The sequence below is a fragment of the Pseudopodoces humilis genome, chromosome 4 (genome assembly GCF_049639895.1).
Source record: "Pseudopodoces humilis isolate 2021_Gansu_Grassland_sample_001 chromosome 4, ASM4963989v1, whole genome shotgun sequence".
NCBI lineage: Eukaryota > Metazoa > Chordata > Aves > Passeriformes > Paridae > Pseudopodoces > Pseudopodoces humilis.
Window position 1 is genome coordinate 43,594,623 of NC_142203.1, and position 17,177 is coordinate 43,611,799.

Below are 17,177 nucleotides of genomic sequence, written 5' to 3' on the forward strand. Positions count from 1 at the left end.
TTATGAGCCTCGATAGTTTTCTTAATTGTTAAGCAGTGTACAGTAGAATGTAGTGTACACCAGGAAGCTACTCTGTACACTGTATGAAGCCTTACTGGGCATAAAAGCAGATGACAGGGACTAAAACACATAGCTGCACTGCTTTTGTGCATGCTTGGGAGTTAATCAGTGCATTAATGCTGCTAAAGCAAGGACGTTTACGAGACTGGCTCTGTGTCTGGACAGATAAATTAACATCAAAGCACATTCACTGTAAGGGCCTTGCATTTGATTGAGCAGCAAGAAATGCCACTGTGACTAGACAGGAAAGAGAAGTATTACCACAGTTGAGAACAAAGCCCTGGGGTATGGGGTGGAGTGGGGAGAAAGAAAAAAAGGTGTAAAGAAGAGATGCAGTAATACATTGTTTGCCCTGGTTTGCTGCTGTAAAATCTGCTGCAGTTGTTGGTGAGTAGAGACAGAGAGATGGAGATTGCAGCAACATTAAAAAAATTTAAGGCATTTTATTGTTTGGGATGCTAATGTCTGTTTCACATTTGTTTCAGTATTGCATCTGACTTACATTCTATGTTTTATCTCAGCCAGGCTGATTGTACTGCAAAGTGGTAGTCTTGCGTTTTTCATTTACTTTAATTTTTCCAGTCTTGAAATTTGAGTGAAGTCAAATGTAGGCCTGTGAACACAGCAGATGTATTTTTATTATCATTCAGTATAATTCTGGCTGGAAGTAACCATTTCCTGAATCTTTCATCAAATGGATTATGCATTTTTCATATGTTCCTTTAGGGAACTGATGCTATAAAGCTGCATTTTCTGTTAGTAAACTTCACCCTTCTCATCACAGCAAGGGAAAGATTATTAGCTTTTATCATTGCTCACAGAGAGACAGAATGCAATGTGTGAGTCCTATTTAGGAAAGAGTGGGTTTGTGAAGGTGTCAGATACAGCTTTTTAGTAAGACCTAGAAATAAAGCCTATCTCTTTTGGGAAGGAAAAGGACAGGAAATATTTGCTTAAAATGTTTCTACTCTGGTAATGCTGGGGTTTTCCTACAATTACGTTCCTCTTTCAAATCGTTAAGCATCTAATAGCCGGTGACTACATACAAACCATTAAAGAATCAAAGGAATTGAAAATACAAGCAAGTTTATATTAAAATCCTGGCTGTGCAAGGAATAAGGTCATAATGGTGATACTGCTTTCAGTGCAGGGCAGACATTCCTAGCACATGTGGTTTGTGTATCCTCATCTGAGTGGGTGGTCTAGAAAATGGTGCAGAATGCCGCGGGAGGGCTTAGTTTTTGAGTGGTGCAGAGGAAACATTCATGATATGCTCAGCCAGTACCACCCAGGCTATCCAAGATGAAGCAGTTTTCTTTCAACTTTTATGAGCAGCTACATTTTCACTTTGCCTGTGCAGCTAAATATTTTAATTCTTTTTTTACAACTCTGTTAGTCCCCAGCTGTAAGTTCTACACTTGCTAGGCACCTGGTTAGCTTTGGGGTAGGGTTATTGTGTTGTGGCTGTTTCTTTGTGAAGGTAATAAGACAAAAGTGAAACATGGTAGTGACTCCATTACTTATTATTATTATTACTATTATTATTAATATTATTATTATTATTATTTTCTATTTGTGTCCAAGTATAAGCCTCTGAAATATTTACTCTTAAAAACTGTTTTGCATGAAGGAAAAAGTTAATACTGCTTTCATTAGTGTCAGGTTTTGTTAGCACAGTGTATACTAAGTGGATGAATTGGGAATAAGCTTCTGTGAAAGTAGACATGTCTAAAATCAAGATGTGGCATGATGGTCTTTTGGACCACTGCATTCAGGGCAGCCTAGAAATGCTTCTACTGTTGTTGTAGAAATATGTGAATCTCAGCCTGTGTATAAAGGGAAGCAGAGATCAAGGTGCTCAATTAATTTTCAACTGTCTCTTGCCTAAGCTCCCTCGGACATCTGCTCACAACCTACGTAAAAACTTAACTGAGTGTCAGCTGAGACTTTTCTGTGCTAAACACTCCTTTCTCTTTGCATTGTCACAGCTCTGAGGACAGTTGCAACAGGCACTTGCTGTTATCTTGCAACTATGGAACAGAATTCTGCAGTGCCTTGATTAATTAACCGTGATGCTGGTTGCTTTGATGAATTTTCTTTATCCTTTACTCTTTTAGGGTTAAGATTAATATTTGCAGGGGGACAGGTGGGGGAGGAAGTGGGGAGAGAGTTATTCTCTGCCCATCGATGCAATGTCTTCTCTCATTCCTGATTCACATTCTAAAGATAGTGACTAATAATAAAACATCAAGGCTCAAGCTCTTCCCATGAGAATGTGATGCATTAAACATCTGCAGAACTTTTGGTGGCCTAAATCAATCCTGGATTTACGGTTTCTTCTTCAAAAGGATTTAAAGCAAGGAAAGCAAGATTGACTCTGCTTTACAAAATTTTTGAGGTTAGAAGGGACCTTGAGAGATCATCTGGTCCAACTCCATGGTTTCTTCTTAAAGTCCCACTGGACTTTTGCCAGATTCTTTGGGAAGCTCTTTGTGTTGGCCCATGCCCAGGAACGGAGTGTTCAAGTAAACTAAATGTAGCTTTGAGCATCCAGTCACACTCTTACAAGCTTTATGTCAGTGTTCCTTTAAGAATAGGCTTTTCTTCTTTCTGGATGAGTAGTTTCTATCCAAGGACCAAAGCTGGTACAGATCTCCCTCTATTCACAGGAAATGGAAGTAATTTTAAAGGAGCCTTTTCAGCAATTTCAGTATACTGCCTTACAGTCCAAATGTACTTGGTTGGCTCTGGATTTTACACTAATGATAATTTCTCTTCTTACATATTTAATAATGCACATACTAGATCATAGAATCATACATTGGTTTCTGATGGAAGAGGCTGCTAAAAATTACCTGGTTCCAACCTCCCTGCCATGGCCAGGGATGCCTTCCACTGGACCAGATTGCTCAGAGCTCCACTCAGCCCTCCTTTGAACATCTCCAGGAACGGGCCATCCACAACTTCTCCAGGCAACCTCTTCCACTGCCTCACTATCCTCACGTTCAAGAATTTCTTCCTAAAATCTAATCCTACCTTTTTTCCATTCGAAACCATTACCTCTTGTCCTGTCGCAATAGGACCTCGTAAAATATCTTTCTCTGTCTTTCAGATAAGCCCCTTTTAGTTATGGGAAGATTACAGTGAGCTCTTCCCTTCTCCAGGCAGAACGACACCAGCTCTCTCAGACTGTCTTCATAGGAGAGGTGCTTCAGATCCCTGACCATTTTCATGGCCCTCTCTGGACCGGTGCTGTGCGGGGCACCTCAACTCTCACCAGTCTGTCAATGTTTTTCCTGTATGTAAAGCATAATTTCTTACATGGTCTGAGCAGAAAGAAGAGGGGCTGATCCATGGCTGTCACATACTATGCAGCTGGCACCTGTTCAGCTTCCTGCCTGGCTGTTCCCCCAGAGCTGCTCCCCAGACCCAGTGTGTGCAGCACTCTGCTTCCATAGCAAACCTCAACATCTGTCCTTAAATTGCACAGGGTCACCACCATCTCCTTCCTCCCACCTAAGTCATGCAGCCCTGCCATCAAGTATGATGACTACAGGCGCCCCAGCCTGGTCACATACACAAAGCTGAGGCAGGTGCACTACATCTTCTTCCTCGAGACCCTGATAAAGCTGTAAAACAGCATAGATCCCAACAGACTCTTGGGGAATGCCACCCCTAACCAGTTTCCAGGTTGAGCACAAACCACTAGTCACCAGCTGTAGCAGTTTTGGTTTGGAAACCAGGCAGAAAGACCAATTAAGTGTAGAGGTTTTTGGTTCATTTCCCGGCCCATGCACCCATTATGTAGCGGGTCTAGTGCTGGCCAAATTGCAGGGAACCCACTAGAATTATTTACTCATTTTCTGCTGTGAGATAAGGGTTCGGAGGAGGCCAAAGCAGACTTTAAAAGGTATAAAGAAAACTTGATTAACAGTATTAAAAGAAAAATAATAAGAAAATCAGAATAAACTTTTAGAACACCTTTACTCTGCCCCCACACACCTTTTTTTTCCTTACTAACAATGTAAAGAGGCAAAACTTGTGACTTCCAGTCAGTTTGCTACCTCTAGAATAGTCTTTCTTTAGTCTGCTTAGGGAGAGGAGTCTCTCTTGCCATGCTATGGGGACTTCTCTAAAAGAAACAGCTCTCTTGTGGCTTTAATGTTATAGTGAATGTTATAGCAAATCAGCCACCCAGGAAAGGAAAAATCTGTGCAGCCAAAACCAGAGCAGCCAAGGCAGCGCCACCAGGCCAGGGCTATCTTGGCATGACTCGCAATGGGCTTTGTTTGCTTAGCCACTTTTAGCTAAGCTAAAAGCTGCACACTGAAGGATGAAAGTGGTGGCAGCAGTTTTTCTTTCTTTTTTTCCTGATGCCATGCATAAAGGAAAAATGCGGGGTAGTGGCAGCAGCCAGCGCGGCTTGCACAGTGCCAGTGGGGACCATGCAGTGAGAGACACAGCGATTCCTCAATTGCAGGGCCTGGATGAAATCAACCTTTTAATGCTGTAGAGCGCTATAAAAACTGTTTCAGTCAATAAAGCTTGAGACCAAATAGACCTACAAACAGCAATTCTCTCCCAAATGAGAAAAAGGAAAAGGTGAAAACACAAAGACACAACAGCATGAGACTCTGAGGTCAGTGAAGAAGAGTCAGATTCTAGATGGGAGGGGACTGAGGATATGCCTTAGTCTTAGGCTGAAAATTTGTTGTGTAAGGCTATGATGAGGATATATTTGATATATCAGACTGGTTTTTCCCTGAAACTCATGGAAGTGCATTGGGGTGATGCAGCATTCTAACACAACTGTGAGCTGAGGCACCGGTGTTGAAGCAAGTAGATGTTGCTGTGATCCATTGAGAAACTTGAACAGAATGAGAGGCAAGAGATGAGAAACTTTGCCCCAGGGATAGTAGTAGAAAACCTCTGTTACCAGAGATGGATGAGGAGTACTTTTATTTTATGCTAGAACAGCTCATTTTAAAATAGCACCCCAATAAGCTGTCATTGCCCATGAAAGCAACTGTGAGAAAGCTGCAAAGCATAAAAAAGATTTTCACACCATGAACAGATTTTTCCTTTCCTGAGCAGCTAATTTTTTATAACATTAAAGCCACAAGAGAGCTGTTTCTTTTAGGGAAGTCTCCATAGCATGGCAAGAGAGACTCCTCTCCCTAAGCAGACTAAAGAAAGACTATTCTAGAGGTAGCAAACTGGAAGTCACAAGTTTTGTCTCTTTACGTTGTTAGTAAGAAAAAAAAAGGTGTGTGGGGGCAGAGTAAGGGTGTTCTAAAAGTTTATTCTGATATTCTTATTATATTTCTTTTAATTCTGTTAATCAAGTTTTCTTTATACCTTTTAAAGTTTGAGCCTACTTTGGCCTCCTCCGAACCCTTATCTCACAGCAGAAAATGAGTAAATAATTCTAGTGGGTTCCCTGCAATTTGGCCAGCACTATACCAGCCTTTATACCTAACCAGTTTTTTTACTCATGTAGTTGTCTCCCCACTCAGACCTCAGTGCCTGAACCCAAATATGGAAATACCATGGCAGAATCAGTTGGTTACTAAGGTTTTGGTAAATGATATCACTGCTCTCACTTTTACTCTGCTAAGTGCCTGATGTTGCTTACCACAACCACCACCATCATGTGCCTGGAAGAAATTTCCAAGGGCATTGACTGCATGAATTTCCCAGAAACTGAGATGATAACTGGCTTGTAGTTGATCAGATCACCCTTCTTTTCTGTTTGTAAGGCATAGGTACTCCATTTGCCTTTCTGTAGTCATGACCTGTCAAGCTGTTAAGGTGTAGCTGTGCCAGGGTGTCAGCTGGCTGTCTTAGCATGTGTTGATGTGGCCTTTCAGGTCCTATGCATGTATGGGGGACAGGATTGCTCCAGAGATGTTAGATCTCCTCACTGACACCCACTACCTCCTTTCTCTCTTGAACCCTGTCCCTAGACATGAAAGCTTGGTAGTGAAGTCTAAGGAGAAAAAGACACCGAGCATCCCACAACCTTATCCATGGCCACTATATAAAATCTGGATAATTATGAGTGGGACAGTTATCACATCATAAAGCTCTGATAATAATATGTAGTCTGACCCATGGCTACTGTGCAGTTTAGAGTAGGAAAAGTATCTGTCATCCAGTCTGGAGCATTTCTTCATATGAATGGGGGTGCTAGGTAACCAGTTACAAGGATCTTCTGTCTCTTCCTATTGTCAGAGCAGCACAAAGGGTCTGGAGGAGAGATGGAGATTTATCTGGGGGCATATACACAGAGAAATAATTAATTGAGTTTTAGTGGAGGTTTTTCCCCCCATTCTCTCTCAAGACAGATGCCAGAAAACTAGGCAACACATATCCTTTTTTAAATTACACAACACCAAGGTACATATTGATATACAGACTTAAACTGATGAATCAAATGTAAGGTTTGTTTAGAAATGAATTCTGTATAACACGAAAGATTAAAAGGACTGTTGTCTTCTTCGAACTTTCCCCAAAAGATCAAGGACTTAAGGCACAAAAACCCATTTATTTATTTATTTATTTATTTATTTTCTTATGCTAGGAAGTTCTCTCAACAGAGAGAGCCATTGCTTTAGGACTTCTTTTACCATAAAAGGTGAAATATAAAATGGGAGTCAAGCTATAGAAGGATTTGAAGAAATTCAGGCTGATGATATGATATGTAGGACTGATAAAACCCAACAGAAGTATCTGTTTGGCTCCAGGAGATCTGGTGAATGAGTTTTCATGTCCAACATGTCATTAGCAACCATTTATGTTAATCAGCTCCATAATATAAGCTGAATTTCTCTCTGTGGTTGCTCCCGTGTCCATGTTGCTGAACTACAACTCATGTCTGAATGACATTTGGTTTTAGTTGCAGAATGCTACATGCCAGAAAATTGTCCCTGGTTCCCTGTCCCTAAAATCTTCCCTTCATGCTAAGTGTCCAGTCTGTGCTATTTAAACTAAACTTTTGATTACCTTCATACCAAACTGAAGCATACCTTCCTTTCCCTTCAGTACCTGCAGGGCATGATTTTCTCTTGCTTTTAACTGCAGCTTAAGTTTCTAATTTAATGTTATTTTCTGCTTAATTCAGATGCATGAAGTACAGAGTATGGATATGCTCTCTCTCCCTTTTTTTTTCCAATGTCACATTTGTTCCTCCTACCAGGGTATTTTGTCAGGAATCACAGAATATCCTGAGTTGGAAGAAACCCATAAAGACCATCAAGCATAACTCCCTGCTCCTCACAGGGCCACCTAACTCTAAACCGTATTATTAACTTATTGTCCAGATGTTCCTTGAACTCTGTCAGGCTGGTGATGTGACCACTTCCACAGGAAACTAGTTTGCCAGTGCCCAACCAGTGTCAGTGTTTGTGTGAAGAACTGTTCCCTGTTGTTCAATCTGACTTCCTCTGATGCAGCTTCAAGTCTATTTCCATGTATCCTATAGCTGGTCTTCAGAAGGAGAAGGTCAGTGTGGTCCAGAAGGATGTCTGAAAAGATTTGTCCAAAATTGTTCTCTAAACTTCAGTGGATGCCAGAACAAATATAAATCATATATCAAATATATATCACTGTATCTCTAAACAGACCAACAGAACTGTTTGAGACTGAAAACTCAAGAGAAATGTGTTCTAAATTACGGAATTCTTAATGTCTGATTTCACCTAAATTGGAAGGAGAAGACAAGAAAAGGGAGCAAGAAATGGTGGAACATTTATCTCAAGCTGTTCAAATATGAGGCTGATGAGAGAGAACAGAATAAACTATAAGGTACCCCTTTGCAGTGTTGGCGCAGTGTACAGCTACGTACAACAGAAAGTGGTGGAAGTCTCTTGCTTTGAAAGTAGGAACAGTTGAAGCACCAAAGTTGAAAGTTGATTAATTATGCCCTCTTGAATTGACTGGCTTTGTCTCCTGGAGGGAAAGGAGGCACGTGGAGTGCTCTTGCCAAAGACCTGTGACAAGAACAGAGAACACTTATCTTCCCAGCTGTCCTGCCTGCAGGCAAGGAGGCAGAGAGGAGAGTTACTGTGTCTGCAACAGGAAGGAGGGAATGAGCTTTGGTGCAGCTAATTGCTTTCAATGGGAATACCATGAGGAACCTTAGGGGTTGGAGGCTGGGCTGGAGAGAGGTAGGAATGTAGGTGTTGACATATATGCAACTTGAGGTGAGAGAGCATAAGACATTAACAATAGTGTTAGAATTTACTTAGAAAAAAAAAAAATTCAAAGGCTGATGTGGCTGAAGGTATGTTAATTTACCAGAGGGAAGGAGTAAGAGCAGTGTAAACCAACACAAGAAGTTTTGTGGGGTTAATCTTCAGAGAGAATTTCTTAAGTCAGGAACATCAGACATAGTTGTATGGAATCTTTTAAAATCCCAGTTCTGTGGCTCTAAATGTGAAACTACCAAAACTTTTTCTGTTGTTCAAAAGCTGAAACACAAGAGCAGCCTGTACCCTAGGAAACTGAGTCAGTATAGAAAAATGACAGTTTTTCCTCACTTGGAGAATGAAGGCTGTATGGAACACATTTCTGAGAAAAGTCAGTTAAATAGTCATTTAATGAGATCAGGATATCTTGATTTGTTCCAGGGGACATGAAGATGCCAAAGAAGCAGGGTGAAAAAGTTCAAAAGTGAGCTTTTGATATTTTTCAGAAGGCTTAATATCTTTTCCTGTCCCCAAATTTTAGTATGCTCTTGCCTCTGATTAACCTTTCACCCCCGTTGTGTGGCAGAACAATGGCACCTTTGTCAAACTCTCAGCAGAGCTACCAATTCATTATGTCCTACTTGATGTCTATTGGTAATCCTCCAGTTTATCTGTGGTAGTTTGGTTTTTTTTTTCTTTTTGTCTTTACCTTATCAAAGCAGCAGAAACAAAAAATAGCACTCAGTCTGTTCTGCCTTGTATTTCAACTCCAAATACTGAAACATGATAGAGAAGCAGTTTCTTTTTACCCGGTTTAACATACCTTGTATTGGGTATTGGCTTTAAAAGCATTGAAAGCATTTGAAAATCAGAGCTTGCACTCTTTTCTGAGATGAAAGAAAAGCACTCTGGATTTTATACCTTACAGTTCTGTCATTTCTTGGAGTGAACAGAAATGACAACCATTTGAAAATTTTTGCCAAAACAACATGGTAAAATTTCCACGGTATACAAGTGACATTAACACTACTCTTCAAAAGGGTCCCCCAGTCAATGAGGCTTTTACCCCATTTTGTTCTCCACATGCATAAGTATTTCATTTATGTGTCATTGTCATAGACATCAGTTGCCCAAATCATGCACCACAGTGTCAGGACTATGGAAAAACACCCATGTGCCTCCTATAGGATGTAAGCTGCCTGAGCTTGTAACAATATGGAATCACGAGTTCTGACCTCAAGAAATGAAGATGCAGCAGTAAGTCTCTATATTTTTGATACATAACTCCAAAACAGTCCCCAGAGAGGTTTGATAAGCCTTTAAAATCAGGAGTAAAGAATCCAGCCAGAGTATGTCAATATTTATTCTTTCTGTGTCACAGGGGGAGTATACAGAGAACTCATTCCATTTGCTATACTTTCTGTACAGCTTGCATTTGAAATTTGCAAAATTAGTCTGAAAGATAATGCACCTGAAAATATTTCGTGTTTTGTCTGCTGGTTCTGCCTAAAGATTTGGGGTCATTGGCTTTTTTTATAAATTTTCACACACAAAGCCCAACCACTATCCTTTTATAGTGAACATTTGAAGTTTTGGGGGTTTATCTTCTTCTTATTGCTGACAGCATTTAAAGTTGATTGCATATAAGCAAATATTTTAATAAAAATCTAATGTGTATTAATGGTTAAACTAATTGTTAATAGTATGGTCTCTAAAGCATCTGAAACTCTCAGGTGAATTTCCTGTCTCCAAATTTAGGTATCTAAACGTAAGTTCTTACAGATCTGCAGAGAGCCACAGTAGCTGAAATGGGTTTTGCAGGCAAAAGATTTACTATATACCCTACAGCCTTAACTGAAACAGTATTAAATCACTTATTGTCACTCACTATAAGTCACTTTTACAATACTTTGGAGATCGAATTATTGCTTACACAGCACTGTGAGTAGGCACAGCACTTCATCTGTGCCCAAACATCATGGAGAAATTCACCATCTAAATAATATATATACAAAACCAAAACAAAATAAGAAGAATTGAGATGCCCAGGGGCAATTGCACTGAGTTTGTTGTAAGCAGTGCACCAATTTCAAAAGGACTATTGTACCGGGGAGAGTTAGCAACACCAACCTATTCAATCAGTGTGCTGTGCTTTTGAAAACAAATAGATCAAATGATTGAAACAGAATCAAATACTCTTTCAATGAGTCTCTATTAGCCCATTGTTCGTTGGCTAGACAGGCCAGGTCTGATTCCAGACAGTGCCATACCATCACAGACCTTGGGCTAGAAGTGTGAACGTAGAAGTGCATTCACAGATAAAGTCTGCAAGGTAAACGTTTTCATGTCTGAGATTGAAAGCTGAGGATAGCTAGCCATCTTATGGAGAAAATCACTTCATCTTTCCTGACATCTTCTCTTGTTACCCATCTGGGAAGGCATATCTCACATGTGATCAAAATAATCCCCTTTCTTTGTGCATGGGTCATAGACTGTTCTCATGACTCACATCGAAGTGAAAGATCTGGCTGGATTTTGAAGCGTGCAGGGTCCCTGCTCAATGATCTCATCTTCCAGTTACAAGCATGGTGCTCAAGCCTGTGCTACAGCTAGAAATAACTGTCATGGGCAGGTTTGTGGATTTTTTGACTCTTCCCTTACGGTACCATATGGAACTGTAGTAGTGGATCATTTATGTAGTCAACTTAGGTTACATTTTTTTAAGGATTTTGAAACCCTAGGACTGCAAATGCTCCATCCTTGTTAACTGCTTTGCCCCAGGTTACCAGCTCTGCTGAGCTGACAGTGTATTCCCAGCTTGCTGAGAGTTTAGATGGAGACACAGCACTGTGTAGGAATGATTTTGGGGACTTAATGCTACTTCTATGAGCAAGTTTCCCTCTAACTCAGTCATCAGGCTCCTTGGTTTTCAGTTTCAGTTTTAGTATGGTAATACAGGAGTGTTCTTTTATCTCACAGTGGACTTCTGAAGCTCTTTTTATTAATAAATTTAATAACAAAAATTATATTTACACTATATTTCACTCAGCTCTTTCTTTCATTGCTTCTCAGTTAAATAGGGTTCAGAGGTATTAGGTGTGCTCAAAAGATATGCCACCAACTGTGCAATAGCTGTTGTTTGTTTTAACTGTTTTAACCCACCACGACACAGTTACTTATTGCAGCATGCAAGTCTTTAGAGAATTTGCAGCAACCTACTGTGACTGTGACATAATATGCAGAGTCCGAACTCCTAATGAGCGATATAGGAATTTAACAGGTATGTGGTGCTCTATAGTGTTGGGTAACTTCAAAGATTGTATGATGCCAGTCCCAGAAAAGAATTCTTGCTGATATAAAGATATATTCTGATATAAAGAAAAAAAAGATTGAAAAACTAAAGAACTTTTTCAAACGTAAAGTAGAAAAGTTAGAACCTGTGTGTAAGCCTAAGCATCTATCCACTTGTGGCACTGCTGAAATAGAAATAATTTGCTAATTATTTGGAGTTATTTTGTGACCCTGTCCTCTGCTCTTTCTTCTTCAGAGGCCTGCACAGTATGTTTCCTGAATTGTTTTGTGACCAAAAATGGGAAGTAATAAATACTTTCTGAGTCTGTATTTTGAGTCTGTATGTCAGTCTGGAAGATATTTTGTGTATTCACAGTGTGACAGGATGTGTACATCCCATTCCTCTTCTGTGAAAATCAATAGTAGCAGGATACATAGACATAATCCTTAAAACAAACAAAGCTTTGCAATCAGAGTTTTAAAACTAGTAAATGTTGAGGGTTTTTTATTTTTTCCATCTGTGTATTATCCAAAAGCGCACAGTACCTCTGGTGCCAATTAATCTAATTGGTTTGCTTATTTGGTCAATGTTTTCAAGTGCAACTAAACACTCTCAGACTTTGGCATGCAATTAAAGACGAAGATTTCAGTAGTTAAAAAGAAATAAAAAGGAGAAAAAAAGGAGCAATTAAACTGTATTCAAATGTCTTTGTGAGAGCTGAAGACTAAATGTGTATACTGTTTATACAGATACATGTGAAAACATGAGTCTGTAACTGATTTGGAACATTGAATAGTTTCAGGATTTTTGTCTTTCACTAAAATTTCTTTGAAGCATTAATCACGTACTGGCTTTTGAAAAAAATGGTTCTTTTTCTAGCATTCTTTGTATCCCAGTTTTGATTCCTTTATTTTCCCATTTCATTTTTGTTTCTCGTCTTTACTATTATGTCTTGCTCCTGGTTCAAAGACCATGATGGAGTCTGACAAGGAGCAGAGTGAGGTGGAGCAGGATGTGTGGCTCTCTAGGTCAGCTTGGCATTTGCAATGTTCCTTCAGCAGCTGTGGACATAAGGCTTTTATTTTCAACATACTGCTTTGTAAAATCACTGTTTAAGGAAAGTTCTTGCCTACAGGAAACTGACAATACTGTGTTGCAGTAAACAGCAAAAAGATACAGACACCAGGTTTTAAACTACATGAGATGCAGTAGCTTCACAGTGGAAGAAAAGTCTCTCCTGCTCTGCCAATGACTTTGGTGAGGATATAGATATTTACTAATGGCTGATAATTAAACCCCCACCCTTTCAAAGAGCAATAAAATATAATTGCGATAGAAAACTAAGTGGATGGTTGGTTGAGTGAAATTTCATTTTAAGCAAGTGATGCATAAATATGCAGAGCAGAAGAAGAAGTTATCTCAGCTGATTACTTCTTTTTTATTTTTATACCCTAATGTTCTTTTTCTTTTTATGAAAATTGTATTAATACTGTAAAATAGATATGGATAATCAGCATATTTGAAGTTAATAGCACAAAATACAGTAATCTACCTATAGGTAGTTTGAATAATGCAAGTAATTCTATGCCAGCAAGTGTCTTATGTCCCTGTGCTAGTCCCTTTAGAGAAAATCAATGTTCACCATCTTAGGTTTCCTAAAATGGAATTATATACTTAGAATCCTGCAGTTTGTTTATGTTTCTCTTCAAATTAATGACACATTGTGGTTGTATTCAATTAAGCCTTTTTTTCCAGCCTTTTCAATCTTCAAAACATCTTCATGTGTTTTGATCTTCACATAGCTGCATTTATGCTAATTATATTCAGCCCTGCACTGAATGCACTCTGGTGAATAAATGCTGAAATAAGAAAAATAACTACTTGAATGTTGCCTCCCCAAGAATATTAAAGGCAAGATAGCACCACGGATTTTTTGTTTGTGTATATAGAAACATATAAATAAATAAACATATATACATACATATTCACATATTCAATAATCCACTATGTTTTGCTTGGTTACTCATTTTCACTGCAATCTCCTAAAAATAATGTAAGGTGAAAGGGTCTCCCTTTTCTTGCTTAGAGGAAAATAGGAAGCAATAATACCCATGTGAGACCATGAGGAGTCCATAATTATTATACTACTACACATTTTAACTGTTTGATACTGAAATCCTTATCAGGGCAAGGTGTTTGTGGTCCAAGGCCTTGTTTCTCACAGGAGCCACAGAAAATCCTTGAGAGGAAGGTAAAAGGAACATCTGACAAGCAAGTGGTAACTAGTTCTTACTGAAAGTCTGTTGTCTTGTGAACATCAGACTTCAGGACACAGTTTTCTTTAGATAAGGTGGTTTTCCTCAACCACTAACAACACACAGGAAAGTATTTTTGGCAAATTTAGGGATAGGGAATAAGACTAAAAAGAGGAAATGAAGAGAAAGTGAGTATATTTATTTTCCTGCTGTACTTAGTGAAAAAGATGGAGCAAATAAAATGAATAGGGAAAACTTCCCATCTACTGGTTATCTGCCTTTCTTTATTGAAAATACTCTGTGAAGAGCAATGAAATACACAAAGCATCCTAATGCAAAGTGTCTGTCACAGACCAGTGTCATGTGTGGGAGCCAATGAGCCCCCCTCTCTGATGAAAGGATCACAGTGGTGATCAGTTTGCATGGGTTAGGCCCTCACTCCTGTAAAACCAAATGTCAGAGTTCTCAAGTTCTTGGCAGTATTCCCCTTTATTTGTACCTGCACTGGGTTGTTAGTTGTCTTCAACATCTAGCTTTACATCTGATTTTTTTCTGCTTTTCAAGGCAAAGGAATCTCTTCTGCTACGGATAGTAACGAAAAAATTGGATGAAATTGACATCTGTACAGTGAAAAAGAGTACTCAGATCTTAAATTCCTCTTGACTTGTTCTCAGCCACCTCATATTTTATGAAAATGGAGGAGAAGATTGGAGACATCTGCACAGTTTGTTTTTGTTTTGCTTTGGTTTGTTTTTTTTTCCCCCAAAGGAATATACAGTTGATTTGCCTTTTCAAGATAACACTTTTTTGGTAGTAAAACAGTCAAGGAGCCATGGAGACAAATATATGTGAATTGTGTGTCTTGAATTTTAAATCCCATATATTCAGGAGATCTTGTTTCAGACTCAAAAGCAAATTTTTCTAGTGTCAGTGGTTATGATCTAAATCTATTATGCCTTGTGAAGTCAGTGCACGCTGGGAAGCATGCAAGATGGACAATTGCTTGGCAATTACCGCCCCCAGCCACAAAAACAATTTAAAACGCTGTGAAAAACCCACCTGGAAACACCACAGAAAATTATCACAAAAGCAGCATAGAATTATGTGATAAGTAAACCACCTATGAATAATTTTGGTAGTCCTGCTGTAAATAGTGGGCTCAAAGCATTTAGTCGTAAGCTCAGAGAAATAAGTTACAGCATTTTTATGGCTTTCCACCACTTCTGGGCAGGTTACAAAGTACTGATCCACTCAAGGGTTAGGTTTCATTACCTCAGTTTTACATGGGTACACGCCACAGTATAAGGCGTCATACAGTCCTAGAGGAATATCTTTCAATATTGTTTATTCATTTAGATAATATTTTTTTGCTGTTGTTGTATTAAATTTTCAGCCTTTATGAAAATCAAGACTGACATAGCCAATGGGGCTGTAAAAACAGCACACCAAAAATCATGTAGACAGGTAACACTGACAACAAGGAGCAAAGCCATGGACTTGGGCATCGTGGAGCACCTCCACCAGGTCAGAAGGTGAAGATGGTCTGCTATAAGCTGTCCCCTCAAAGCTTGGTTGATGGGCTAACAGCCTTCCCATAGCTCCATTCCCTCAGAGACTTCTATTTGCAAATAAAATACTCCTAAATGTTAACTGAAATGTGGGATCAGTCTGAACTGTTTATTCATTATATCATTCTAAGGAATAGCATGCAGTACATTAAAGTTAATAGTCTTGTACTTGTAACTAGTAGTTAGCAGCCTGTAATTGCAAATGCTTCAAAAACAGTCTTGAAAGAACATTTACCTTTTCACTTAAGACAGTTATTCACCTGTGCTACCTTGTGATAAGCCTAAAGAAAGGATTTAGCAGGCCCAGCAGATGTTATAATCAACTGGTAATCAAAATGTAGATCAAAGTTTGGAACTGAGAAGTATTCTTTCAGCCTTTTTATTTTGGTTTTTTCCCCCTGCTATCATAAAACCCATTCTTTAAAGTTTCATTTCTTTTCTAAATGAATGAATATAAAAGAATACTGTTTCTTTTGTGATTTTATCCTAAATACTTTGCAGGCATTGTACCCAAACTCTGGTTTAAAAAATGTATCTTAAACCACATTTTTTCAGTGTTTGATCTCCAATGCAAAGATGATAATGATGCCTTAAAGCATCTAAAGCCGTGTTTAACGAATTATTTACTTTCATTTGAGGATATGAATTACAGGTGTTTGGACTGAACCTTTTTGTCATTATTAAAGATTATGTAATTTTTTTATGTTCTCTATGTAGTAAGCTACTTTGCATAAAACTTTCTAAATAATTACTTGTGGCTGTAGTACAGATAGACATATTTCACAGGTTTAAAGTAATTCTTACTTTAGATTTATTCAGGACAAGAGGCCACTGTCTTAAGCTGTGGCAGGAGAGGTGTAGGTTGGACATTAGGAAGAATTTCTTCACTGAAGGAGTGATTGTGCATTGGAATGGGCTGTCCAAGGAGGTGGTGGAGCTGCTGTCCCTGAAGGTGTTTAAAGAAAGACTGGATGTGGCACTCAGTGCCATGGTCTGGTTGACAGGGTGGTGTTCAATCACAGGTTGGATTCTATGATCTCAGAGGCTTTTTCCAACCTAATTGATTCTGTGTTATTCTCTTACTTCTTCCACATGGCAACAGCATGTGATACCTAGAAATTACTCTCTGTATTTTAATTAGTACCTCTGTAAATTATTTAGCAGAGGTCTTGGATGCTAGTTTAATGGTTTGTCAACCATTTTGTAAAACCAGGAGGAGCTATTGAAACAGAGATCTGATCCCTTGGTGAATGGAGATGAAAATTTTATCCAGTTAATCCTGAATTGAATGTAACAGAGAACACAGAACTTTTTCTGCCTGGCAAAGCACTGACCTATCTTTCTATTTCTTGTTCTGTGTTGATCTGTTTTAGAAGATGAAAATAAGAAGCATGCAATGAGCTTTACCAAATACAGGTGGCACAGTGAAATTATGTAATCTTATGAAACCTCTTTTAAACACTAGCACAAGCTTATTGATGAAACAAATACCAGTGCTAAACTTGATGATTTTACAAAATGCCTTTCATTTTTTTCTAAATCCTTGAGAATTTAGCTCTTGTCAGGTTTTTTTTTCTGAAATCTTAACTCTTTTGAAAGTAACTTGTGAACTTATGTCATTGACATTTGTGCCTGCTAATGTGCAGGCTCTGTTGGCTGAAAGTATACAAACATATTAACATATAAATGAGTGGACTCCATGTTATTTTCTGAAATGTCCATGCAGTACTTCCTTTAGCACAGTTACAAGAATGCAGTAACCTGCAAAATACATTGTGTGAATTGTGTGAATACAACTTGGTATGAGCTGGTA